Source organism: Ranitomeya variabilis, chromosome 5 (genome assembly GCF_051348905.1).
Source record: "Ranitomeya variabilis isolate aRanVar5 chromosome 5, aRanVar5.hap1, whole genome shotgun sequence".
NCBI lineage: Eukaryota > Metazoa > Chordata > Amphibia > Anura > Dendrobatidae > Ranitomeya > Ranitomeya variabilis.
The window spans coordinates 509,137,847-509,151,097 of NC_135236.1; the positions used below are offsets into that span (position 1 = coordinate 509,137,847).

A 13,251-nucleotide genomic window follows, 5' to 3' on the forward strand; every position below is an offset into this window, starting at 1 on the left:
ATCCTGGCCCTCCTCACCACATTCCCACAGTCATTTCTACATCCCATCCATGCTCTATCACAAACTTCTGTAACCTCTCTAACCTTATACCCATTCACCCAGCCCCCGCATCCCCAGTCCCACTAACAGGAGCTCTGTGGAACGTTTGCTCTGTCTGCAACAAGCTTTCCTACATCCATGATCTTTTTGTTACTTCCAAACTTTCCTTCCTCGCCATCACCGAAACCTGGCTCACCCCTTCTGACACTGCCTCCCCTGCTGCACTCTCTTATGGTGGCTTCCACCTTTCTCACACACCCCGCCCCTGCAGCAAACATGGCGGAGGAGCTGGTTTTCTCCTGTCAGATAACTGTTCCTTCACCCCAATCTCACTGCCACCCTCTGTCACCCTCCTTTCCTTTGAGGTGCACTCTGTGCGCATCTACTCCCCCTCCAACCTCCAACTAGCTGTCATTTACCGCCCCCCAGGGCCAGCCACCACCTTCTTTGACCACTTCACCACCTGGCTACTTCATTTCCTTTCCACGGACATCCCCACTATCATCATGGGTGACTTCAACATCCCCATTGACACTTCCCTCTCAGCTGCCACTAAACTTCTATCTCTCACTTCCTCCTTCGGCCTCACTTAATGGTCTTCTACAGCCACCCACAAAGATGGTCACACACTGGATCTCATCTTCACCCGCCTCTGCTCCCTATCTAACCTCTCTAACTCACCTCTTCCTCTCTCTGACCACAACCTTCTCACATTCTCTTCCCACTCCACTCCATGTCTACAATCTCCACCCCACAAACTTTCACACCCTCGCAGAAGTCTTAAACATCTTGACCTACATTCATTCTCTGAATCCCTCCTCCCTCTCACAGATATAAGTTCCTTAACAATGCGGATGATGCTGCCCCTCTATATAACACCACAATAGCTGTAGCTTTGGAATCTGCTGCCCCACTTACACATACCAAATCAACAGACAGCCCTGGCACACCAGCCTGACCCAAGAACTGAGGCGAACTTCCAGGGCTGCTGAGTGCAGATGGAAAAGATCCCACTCCAATGAACACTTCATCGCATTCAAACATTCCCTCACTACTTTCAAGACCACACTCGCCACAGCTAAACAAACCTGTTATGACCCCAGTGGACAGGGTCTCAGAGGAAAGTGTAAGTCTGCGAGATTCAAAAATCCAGCTCATAGGGCTGTGGTAACTGGGTTGACCAAATAGCTACTCCTAACGCCAACACTAGAAGTAGCCGGGGATCATGCCTACGGTGATCGCTAGATGACTCGCGCCAGCCGGAGAATCTAACTACCCCTAGGAGAAGAAAACAAAGACCTCTCTTGCCTCCAGAGAAAGGGACCCCAAAGCAAGATACAAGCCCCCCACAAATAATAACGGTGAGGTAAGAGGAAATGACAAACACAGAAATGAACCAGGTTCAGCAAAGAGAGGCCAGCTTACTAATAGCAGAATATAGCAAGATAACTTATCTGGTCAACAAAAACCCTATAAAAATCCACGCTGGAGATTCAAGAACCCCCGAACCGTCTAACGGTCCGGGGGGAGAACACCAGCCCCCTAGAGCTTCCAGCAAAGGTCAGGATACAGATTGGAACAAGCTGGACAAAAATACCAAACAAAACAAAAGCAAAAAGCAAGGAAGTAGACTTAGCTTGAAATACAGGAACCAGGATCATAGGACAAGAGCACAACAGATTAGCTCTGATTTCAACGATGCCAGGCATTGAACTGAAGGTCCAGGGAGCTTATATAGCAACGCCCCTGAACTAACGGCCCAGGTGAGGATATAGGAAAAGACAGAAGCTCCAGAGTCAAATCACTAATGACCACTAGAGGGAGCAAAAAGCAAAATCACAACAGTACCCCCCCCTTAGTGAGGGGTCACCGAACCCTCACCACGACCACCAGGGCGATCAGGACGAGCGGCATGAACATCAGAGGCGACCACCCAGGAATTATCTTCCTGACCATAGCCCTTCCACTTGACCAGGTACTGAAGCCTCCGCCTGGAGAGACGAGAATCCAAGATCTTCTCCACCACGTACTCCAACTCGCCCTCAACCAACACCGGAGCAGGAGGCTCAGCAGAAGGAACCACAGGCACAACGTACCGCCGCAACAAGGACCTATGAAATACGTTGTGGATAGCAAACGACACAGGAAGATCCAGGCGAAAGGATACAGGATTAAGGATTTCCAATATCTTGTAAGGACCAATAAAACGAGGTTTAAATTTGGGAGAGGAAACCTTCATAGGAACAAAGCGGGAAGAAAGCCACACCAAATCCCCAACACGTAGTCGGGGACCCACACCGCGGCGGCGGTTGGCAAAGCGCTGAGCCCTCTCCTGTGGGAGACAACTTCAAGTTGTCCACCACAAGATTCCAGATCCGCTGCAACCTATCCACCACAGAATCCACCCCAGGGCAGTCAGAAGGTTCCACATGACCCGAAGAAAAACGAGGGTGGAAACCAGAGTTGCAGAAAAACGGCGAAACCAAGGTGGCGGAACTAGCCCGATTATTAAGGGCAAACTCAGCCAACGGCAAGAAGGTCACCCAATCGTCCTGATCAGCAGAGACAAAACACCTCAAATAAGCCTCCAAAGTCTGATTAGTTTGCTCCGTCTGTCCATTAGTTTGAGGATGGAAAGCAGACGAAAACGACAAGTCAATGCCCATCCTACTACAAAAGGATCGCCAGAATCTGGAAACGAACTGGGATCCTCTGTCTGACACAATATTCTCAGGGATGCCGTGCAAACGAACCACATTCTGGAAAAACACAGGAACCAGATCGGAAGAGGAAGGCAGCTTAGGCAAAGGAACCAAATGGACCATCTTGGAGAAGCGATCACATATCACCCAGATAACAGACATGCCTTGAGACACCGGAAGATCAGAAATGAAATCCATGGAGATATGTGTCCAAGGTCTCTTAGGGACAGGCAAGGGCAAGAGCAACCCGCTGGCACGAGAACAGCAAGGCTTAGCTCGAGCACAAGTCCTACAGGACTGTACAAATGACCGCACATCCCTAGACAAGGAAGGCCACCAAAAGGATCTGGCCACCAGATCTCTGGTGCCAAAAATTCCTGGGTGACCTGCCAACACCGAGGAATGAACCTCGGAAATGACTCTGCTGGTCCATTTATCAGGCACAAACAGTCTGTCAGGTGGACAAGAATCAGGCCTATCAGCCTGAAATCTCTGCAACACACGTCGCAGATCAGGAGAAATAGGTGACAAGATAATACCATCCTTAAGAATACCAACAGGTTCAGCGACTCCAGGAGCATCAGGCACAAAGCTCCTGGAAAGAGCATCGGCCTTCACATTTTTTGAACCTGGTAAATACGAGACAACAAAGTCAAAACGGGAGAAAAACAATGACCAGCGGGCCTGTCTAGGATTCAGGCGTTTAGCAGACTCGAGATACATCAGATTTTTGTGATCAGTCAAGACCACCACACGATGCTTAGCACCCTCGAGCCAATGACGCCATTCCTCAAATGCCCATTTCATGGCCAACAACTCCCGATTGCCCACATCATAATTTCGCTCCGCAGGCGAAAACTTCCTAGAGAAAAAGGCGCAAGGTCTCATAACAGAGCAACCAGGGCCTCTCTGCGACAAAACGGCCCCTGCTCCAATCTCTGAAGCATCCACCTCAACCTGAAAGGGAAGTGAGACATCAGGCTGGCACAAAACAGGCGCCGAAGTAAACCGATGTTTCAACTCCTGGAAAGCCTCCACGGCAGCAGGAGCCCAATTAACCACATCGGAGCCCTTCTTGGTCATATCCGTCAAAGGTTTCACAATGCTAGAAAAGTTAGCGATAAAACGACGGTAGAAGTTAGCGAAACCCAAGAACTTCTGAAGACTCTTAACTGACGAGGGCTGAGTCCAATCAAGAATAGCTCGGACCTTGACTGGGTCCATCTCCACAGCAGAAGGGGAAAAAATGAACCCCAAAAAGGGAACCTTCTGTACACCAAAAAGACACTTTGAGCCCTTGACAAACAAAGAATTTTCACGCAAAATTTTAAAGACCATCCTGACCTGCTCCACATGCGAGTCCCAATTATCAGAAAAAACCAGAATATCATCCAGATAAACGATCAAAAATTTATCCAGATAGTTCCGGAAAATGTCATGCATAAAGGACTGAAAAACTGAAGGGGCATTAGAGAGCCCAAAAGGCATCACCAAGTACTCAAAATGACCTTCGGGCGTATTGAATGCGGTTTTCCATTCATCTCCTTGCTTAATGCGCACAAGGTTGTACGCACCACGAAGGTCTATCTTGGTAAACCACTTGGCACCTTTAATCCGGGCAAACAAGTCAGACAACAGCGGCAAAGGATACTGAAATTTGACAGTGATCTTATTTAAAAGCCGATAGTCAATACAAGGCCTCAAAGATCCGTCCTTTTTAGCCACAAAAAAGAATCCCGCACCAAGAGGGGAAGAAGACGGACGGATGTGTCCTTTCTCCAGAGACTCCTTGATATATGAACGCATAGCGGTATGTTCAGGTATCGACAGATTAAAAAGTCTTCCCTTAGGAAATTTACTGCCTGGAATCAAATCTATAGCACAGTCACATTCCCTATGAGGAGGCAATGCACTGGACCTGGACTCGCTAAAGACATCCTGATAATCAGACAAATACTCCGGAACTTCCGAAGGCGTAGAAGAAGCAATAGACACAGGCAGGGAATCCTCATGAATACCACGACAGCCCCAACTAGACACTGACATAGCCTTCCAGTCAAGGACTGGATTATGGGTCTGTAACCATGGCAGCCCCAAAACAACCAAATCATGCATTTTATGTAGAACGAGAAAACGTATCACCTCGCGGTGTTCAGGAGTCATGCACATGGTAACCTGTGTCCAATACTGCGGTTTATTTTCTGCCAATGGCGTAGCATCAATACCCCTAAGAGGGATAGGATTTTCTAATGGTTCAAGAATAAAACCACAGCGCTTAGCAAATGAGAGATCCATAAGACTCAGGGCAGCACCTGAATCTACAAACGCCATGACAGGATAAGATGACAGTGAGCAAATCAAAGTTACAGACAGAATAAACTTAGGATGCAAATTACCAACGGTGACAGGACTAACAACCTTAGATATACGTTTAGAGCATGCTGAGATAACATGTGTAGAATCACCACAGTAGTAGCACAAGCCATTCCGGCGTCTATGAATTTTCCTCTCATTTCTAGTCAAGATTCTATCACATTGCATCACATCAGGTGTCCGTTCAGACAACAACATGAGGGAATTTGCGGTTTTGCGCTCCCGCAACCGCCGGTCAATTTGAATAGCCAGGGACATGGTATCATTCAGACCTGTGGGAATGGGAAAACCCACCATAACATTCTTAATGGCCTCAGAAAGGCCATTTCTAAAATTAGCGGCCAGTGCACACTCGTTCCAATGTGTCAGCACGGACCATTTCCGAAATTTTTGGCAATACACCTCAGCCTCGTCCTGGCCCTGAGACATAGCCAGCAAGGCTTTCTCTGCCTGAATCTCAAGATTGGGTTCCTCATAAAGTAAACCGAGCGCCAGAAAAAACGCATCAATATCAGCCAATGCCGGATCTCCTGGCGCCAACGAAAAAGCCCAATCTTGAGGGTCACCCCGTAAGAATGAAATAACAATTTTTACTTGTTGAGCAGAGTCTCCAGACGAACAAGGTTTCAGGGACAAAAACAATTTACAATTATTCCTGAAATTCCTAAACTTAAATTGGTCTCCTGAAAACAGTTCAGGAATCGGAATCTTGGGTTCAGACCTAGGATTTCTGATAACATAATCTTGTATACTCTGCACACGAGCGGCAAGCTGGTCCACACTTGTAATCAAGGTCTGGACATTCATGTCTGCAGCAAGCTTAAGCCACTCTGAGGTAAAGGGGAAAAGGAAAAAAAAAAAAATGAGAAAGGGAAAAAAAAACCTCAAAATTTTCTTTCTTATAATCCCACTTCTGCAATGCATTAAACATTTAATACTGGCCTGGCATACTGTTATGACCCCAGTGGACAGGGTCTCAGAGGAAAGTGTAAGTCTGCGAGATTCAAAAATCCAGCTCATAGGGCTGTGGTAACTGGGTTGACCAAATAGCTACTCCTAACGCCAACACTAGAAGTAGCCGGGGATCATGCCTACGGTGATCGCTAGATGACTCGCGCCAGCCGGAGAATCTAACTACCCCTAGGAGAAGAAAACAAAGACCTCTCTTGCCTCCAGAGAAAGGGACCCCAAAGCAAGATACAAGCCCCCCACAAATAATAACGGTGAGGTAAGAGGAAATGACAAACACAGAAATGAACCAGGTTCAGCAAAGAGAGGCCAGCTTACTAATAGCAGAATATAGCAAGATAACTTATCTGGTCAACAAAAACCCTATAAAAATCCACGCTGGAGATTCAAGAACCCCCGAACCGTCTAACGGTCCGGGGGGAGAACACCAGCCCCCTAGAGCTTCCAGCAAAGGTCAGGATACAGATTGGAACAAGCTGGACAAAAATACCAAACAAAACAAAAGCAAAAAGCAAGGAAGTAGACTTAGCTTGAAATACAGGAACCAGGATCATAGGACAAGAGCACAACAGATTAGCTCTGATTTCAACGATGCCAGGCATTGAACTGAAGGTCCAGGGAGCTTATATAGCAACGCCCCTGAACTAACGGCCCAGGTGAGGATATAGGAAAAGACAGAAGCTCCAGAGTCAAATCACTAATGACCACTAGAGGGAGCAAAAAGCAAAATCACAACACAAACCTACTTCTCATCTCTCATATCCTCCCTGTCTCACAACCCTAAACAGTTATTCAACACTTCCAATTCTCTCCTCCATCGCCAGGCACCTCCTCCCTCCCCACTTATCTCAGCTGAAGACTTTGCCTCATTTTTCAAGCAGAAGATTGATAACATCAGAGACAGTTTTGGTCAACAACCCCCAGAGCCCTTCCTCCCGACTTCCCAGCCCTCCACCTCCAAAACCAACTTCTCCACCATTACAGAAGATCAACTCTCCACTCTACTCTCAAGATCGCATCTCACCACCTGTGCATTTGACCCGTTCCCATCCCACTTCATCCCAAAACTCACCACAGTCTTCATCCAAACTCTAGCCCATCTCTTCAACCTATCACTAACAACTGGTGTTTTCCCCTTAAGCTTTAAACATGCCTCCATCACACCTATCCTCAAAAAGCCTTTTCTTGACCCATCCTTTGTATCTAGCTATCGCCCTATATCAGTTCTCCCCTATGCCTCCAAACTACTGGAACAACACGTCTACTTTGAACTGTCCTCCTATCTCTCTTCTTGCTCCCTCTTTGACCCCTTACAATCTGGCTTCCGGTCACACCATTCCCCTGAAACTGCCCTAACTAAGGTCACCAATGACCTCTTAACTGCCAAGAGCAAGCGACACTACTCTGTCCTCCTCCTCCTCGACCTGTCAGCTGCCTTTGACACAGTGGAACATTCCCTATTATTACAGACCCTCTCATCCCTTGGCATCTTCTCCATTTACACCTTTTGCCTGGGACAGCTCATGGAATCTCATGGCTTTCAGTATCATCTCTATGCTGATGACACACAGATCTACATCTCTGGACCAGATATCACCTCCCTACTAAGCAGAATCCCTCAATGTCTATCCGCTATTTTATCCTTCTTCACCGCTAGATTTCTGAAACTTAACATGGACAAAACAGAATTCATCATCTTTCCCCATCTCACGCATCCCCCCCAACGAACCTATCCATTACAGTAAATGGCTGCCCACTCTCCTCAGTCCCACAAGCTCACTGCCTCAGGGTAATCCTGGATGCTGATCTCTCCTTCAAACCACATATTCAAGCCCTTTCCATTTTCTGCCGACTTCAACTCAAAAATATTTCACAAATCCGTACATTCCTTAACCAAGAATCTGCAAAAACCCTAGTCCATGCTCTCATCATCTCTCGCCTTGACTACTGCAACCTCCTGCTCTGTGGCCTCCTCTCTAACACTCTCACACCCCTCCAATCTATTCTAAACTCTGCTGCCCGACTAATCCACTATTCCCCGGCCTCTCCCCTCTATCAATCCCTTCACTGGCTCCACATTGCCCAGAGACTCCAGTACAAAACCCTAACCATGACGTACAAAGCCATCCACAACCTGTCTCCTCCTTACATCTGTGACCTCGTCTCCCGGTACTTTCCTACACTCAACCTCCGATCCTCACAAGATCTCCTTCTCTACTCCCCTCTTATCTCCTCTTCCCACAATCATATACAAGATTTATCTCGCGTATCACCCCTACTCTGGAACCCTCTACCACAACCCATCAGACTCTCGCCTACCATCGAAACCTTCAAAAAGAGCCTGAAGACCCACCTCTTCTGACAAGCCAACAACCTACAGTAACCACCGATCGACCAAACTGCTGCATGACCAGCTCTATCCTCGCCTACTGTATTCTCACCCATCCCTTGTAGATTGTGAGCCTTCGCGGGCAGGGTCCTCTCTCCACCTGGAGCAGTTATGACTTGTATTGTTTAAGATTATTGTACTAGTTTTTATTATGTATACCCCTCCTTACATGTAAAGCGCCATGGAATAAATGGTGCTATAACAATAAATAATAATAATAATAATAATAATAATAATAATAATAATAATAATATATAGCTGACTTTGTCTTTAGTGTTTTTGTTGCAACAATATATACAGTCACAGCTAATAATCACATTGCTTAAAAAATGCTTTAAAGTCTATTCCTATTCATTTCTATTTTATATGGAATTGTTCATATGACCAGTGTTCTGAGCATTATCTTTCACCTTCGGCAGCAACTTGGATAGCACTCAACAGTACTGAGCAGAATGGATGTGAATCAAGGCCATTGGGTGAGGTAAAGCTTAGAACTGCAGCACGATCTTTCTGTGTCTTCCTCTGCCTGTTCTCTCACTTTGCTCTTCACTCCCCAACTCTTCTGTATAGACTATAAAAGACTGTGTATCATAAAACCATACTGAGCTAGCAGTCCATCTTTTCAGAGCAAGAAGGTGTTCAAGAGGCAATGGGAAGAGGAAAAAGTTACTGATGAGTGGAGAAGGAAACAGTTTTCTTTGTATACTCTACATTAGACTGTTTCTTATATTTCCTTTACTACCGAATTTGTTGAAAGCACAGTTTCAATTTAAAAAGGATGCCTTTTTCAAAATAATTTCTCCATAGGCACAGGGACACAAAAAAATTATACTGAGCCCTTACCCTCCTGAATTCCAGCATTATCTCCACTGCTACTCTGAACTTTGTTGTGCGGCTGCAGCAGTCATGTCAGTTCGACAGTGACTGCCGCCAATCACTGAAATGAGCAGCTCTGTTGACGTAGCTGAGCTCAGTGATTGGCTGTAACACTTATCATCACTTCTGCAGCTAATCAACAGAGATCAGAGCAGTGGCAACAGGCAGCAACTGGACCCAAGAAGGGTATGTAAGAGCTTAGTTGCATTTTTTTGTATCCCTAAACCTATAAACAAAAAGACATGAAAGAAAACAAATCCTTTAATTTCATGGGTAAAATAAAAAGGGTGCAATCAATATCTAAAATAAAATATATATGTTGCGATATCAAATGGCCATCGTGCCTTGCTGAGCTGGAAATTAGAGTAATATAGCACTGCCCAGTAATCTATGCATTTGCCTCTGACCGGCCATAATATTTGGTCAAATGATTGCCTTGCAGAGAAATGTGCAGGAACAGAACTAATAAATTTCTTTACAGTGGTTATACGCAATCATTTAACCTTGTACTACCCAATGTAGCCTTGTAAATTGTATACTATTTCAGCATATACTGTGCTACACATAACTTTTAGTACACTTTTGAGTCATTGAAGCATTAGCAGAACAAATGAAATATGAAATATAAAATACACAGGAAAAAATGTGCAACCATATATGTAACAACCATTTATTAATGCAGGAGCATTATCCCTTTAGTTATGGTTGGTAGTATTGTGATCTCTATGCTTACACAGTCTAACAATTATGCCGTTAGAAGAATCCCCTCTACCGCTGTTTGACATCATGTGTGTGCCTAGGGAATCCATGGAATACCCATTATATGCCATATCTATCCTATTTTCTTTCCAGGTGGTTGCCTTTTACCCAGAGCATAAGGTCCCAGCTGTAATCACTGCACAATGCAACAGTTGAGCGGTTTAGTCTTTCTGTTATAGACATAGGGCAAGGAGGTTAATAGTACTTAAATAGCAATCTATATCGCGCTTCATTTTCTCAATTGAAAGGATTACAAAAATCACACAGTAGCAATTAATTTTAGCATTATGTTTCCTAGCTGTCAACCTTTTATTTGAATATAAATTGTTAATTATTTTATTACTGTTATTTTCATTACAAATGTATGAATCTATACTGTATACTTAATTCTTAAAGGGAACCTGTCACCCCCAAAATCGAAGGTGAGCTAAGCCCACCGGCATCAGGGGCTTATCTACAGCATTCTGGAATGCTGTAGATAAGCCCCCGATGTATCCTGAAAGATGAGAAAAAGAGGTTAGATTATACTCACACAGGGGCGGTCCCGCTGAGGTGCAGTCCAATGGGCATCGCAGTCCGGTCCGGGGCCTCCCATCTTCTTACAAAAGGTAAGGAAAGGTCAGAGCGGCCCGGCGCCTGCGCACTGCAGTACATTGCTCTGCCTCAACAGGCAGACAAAGTACGCCTGCGCCAGAGCCACAGCGTGAAGACAAGAAGAGGATGTCATCCTATGAAGATGGGAGGCCCCGGACCGGACCACGACGCCCATCGGATCGGACCACCCACACAGGTGAGTATAATCTAACCTCTTTTTCTCATCATTCAGGATACATCAGGGGCTTATCTACAGCATTACAGAATGCTGTAGATAAGGCCCTGATGCCGGTGGGCTTAGCTCACCTTCGATTTTGGGGGTGACAGGTTCCCTTGGGTGACAGGTTCCCTTTAAGGTGTTGTCCACCTAGAAAAAAAGTAGGGTGTCATGTGTTTAAAATAGAAATATATACAACTTACTCAAAAGCTTGCATTGTAAAAGGGTTACCGATATTCCCCTTGTTAATACTGAGATTGGTTCCAGCTTGTGTTCCTCACTCGAGAGTTGGCAGGTGATCAGTGACAGTGATATTTATGAAGAGGGCTGGCTGAATGGCTAATTTTAATACCTACGCCAGTCACTTAGTTGTCTATGCATTAGCCCTGATTATAATAAAATCTTGAAATATATAGACCACAACACAGTCTTATTTGGGTTTAAAAAGAGGAATAGAAGCTGAGAAAATGCTTACCTGGGGGGTTGTGAAAGTCATAACTCTTGTTTTAGCTTGAACAAATATAGGCTGTTGCAGATTCACAATGTAATATCATTTAGAAGCTGGAGAAAAGTGGCGGTAAATCCGCACCGCCAATGGGATCATGTGCAGAAGGAAACCGTAGAGATTAAAATGCAGTTTTTCTTTATCAACACATTTCGAAGCACACCTGCTTCTTCCTCCGACTTCCTACAAAGAACTTGAATCTCTATGATCTCTTTCTGCACTTGATACCATTGGCAACGCGGATTTACCTCAACTTTTTCTCCAGCTTCTATATATGCCATGACAGAAAAGGGGCTGACTTAGCTAATGAAATATGCTAGTCAATTAGCCTCCTTCACGTACAGCACATATGATGTGCTGCCAAGGGAAATCCTTGACTGCAAGCCAAGCGAGAACTAAAGCTAGAGTTATAGTTTGAGTCATCATGTCACAATGCTAATTATTTTAAGTTTTTTGGGTCATTTTTTTTATATTTATTAATGCTATACTATACACCAGGGATTTAAAGGTTTTTTTCCCATCTTGCCAACCTGGTGTACAACATAATATAAATATTTAGAAGTATTAAAAAAAACATTAAAAAAGTACAAACCTCCAAAAACATTAAAAAAATACCCGAAAAAGTGCAAATTGCTTGTAGGCAGGATTACAAAAAGAGTTGAGCATAGTTATGCCAAGCTATTTTTGTGTACCTCCCATAGTTATGGAATCAGTAGGAAAACATGCAATGCTGTTGACTAATAGAACAGTTGTGTGGCTAGGTTTGCTAAGCTGTTTCCATAACTCCAATCATTTCGATCAGAGGTATACAAACAGCATAGTGGAGCTCTGACTGAATATTTTCATGACACCTCCTTTGGTAAGCATGAGAGTCAGTGATGGAATAAACCGTTGAAAACAGTTGAATAATAAGAGCAGCAATGCGTTTTATTGCCGCAATAGCAACAAAAAATGAATAGTTTTGCCCCGAATTTACAAAATTTCGGCAAAATTGTGGCTCTATGGCAAAAAAAAAAGCAAAATGTAGTCAGAATGTGTGAAGGCAGCCTTGAGCTTTGTTCCCAACATTCTTTATATGGTTTTTCAAAACACAGTAAAATAATTTGTACTATGTAAATGTTTAGTTTACCGACATTGGTGGGTTATTCCTCTACAGTTTTTCCTGTAGGGAAGCAGATATGAAATTCAAGTGATTTAGATCTGTATGAATCATAATGACATGTCGTTGAGGGGAATGTCTCATATATTCAATTTTAGTTTCATTATTTAGATTTAAGTAGAATATAAATAATGCTAGCTATTTTTCTGAGGCCCCTGAGGACTTTGTAATTATTTATTTTCACTTTTGTTTTTTCATCTCAGCATTTCAAAAGCCATAACCCTATTATCTTTCTGTCATCGTACCCATAGGAATGTTTGTTTCTCACAGGACGGATTCTATTTCTTAATGATGCAACTTATTTTTCCAAAGACATTATTTAAAAACATAAAAAAAGTTATTTGTGTGAAATTAGTGTTAGGTTTTGTTTAAGCCATTAACTGTACAATAGAAATTACCTGTTATCTTTGCCAGAGAGATTACGACAATACCAAATTTATATTTACCGGTCTGGATAGCTGGATTTTTTTTTATATAGCTTTACTAATTTTACTAATGCTGTTTTTTTATTTTTAGAAACTTCATAAAGGTGTCCATAGCGGACACACATATCTTCTACTTAGGTCCCTTTCTAGAGATGAGAGAATTTACCTAAATCCTAAATTTGATTCTGGAGATTTGCTTGAATTCAGTCGGGAAATTCAAGTTCTGATTAATTTATTTGACATT

The 13,251-nt window shown here is 43.9% G+C and overlaps 1 protein-coding gene across 3 annotated transcripts in view; it reads right to left on the reverse strand.

The window, feature by feature from the left end:
- HTR4 (5-hydroxytryptamine receptor 4) overlaps positions 1–13,251 on the reverse strand; it is a 922,564-nt gene that overhangs the window by 411,326 nt on the left and 497,987 nt on the right. The gene's annotated exons all lie outside the window — the stretch shown is intronic.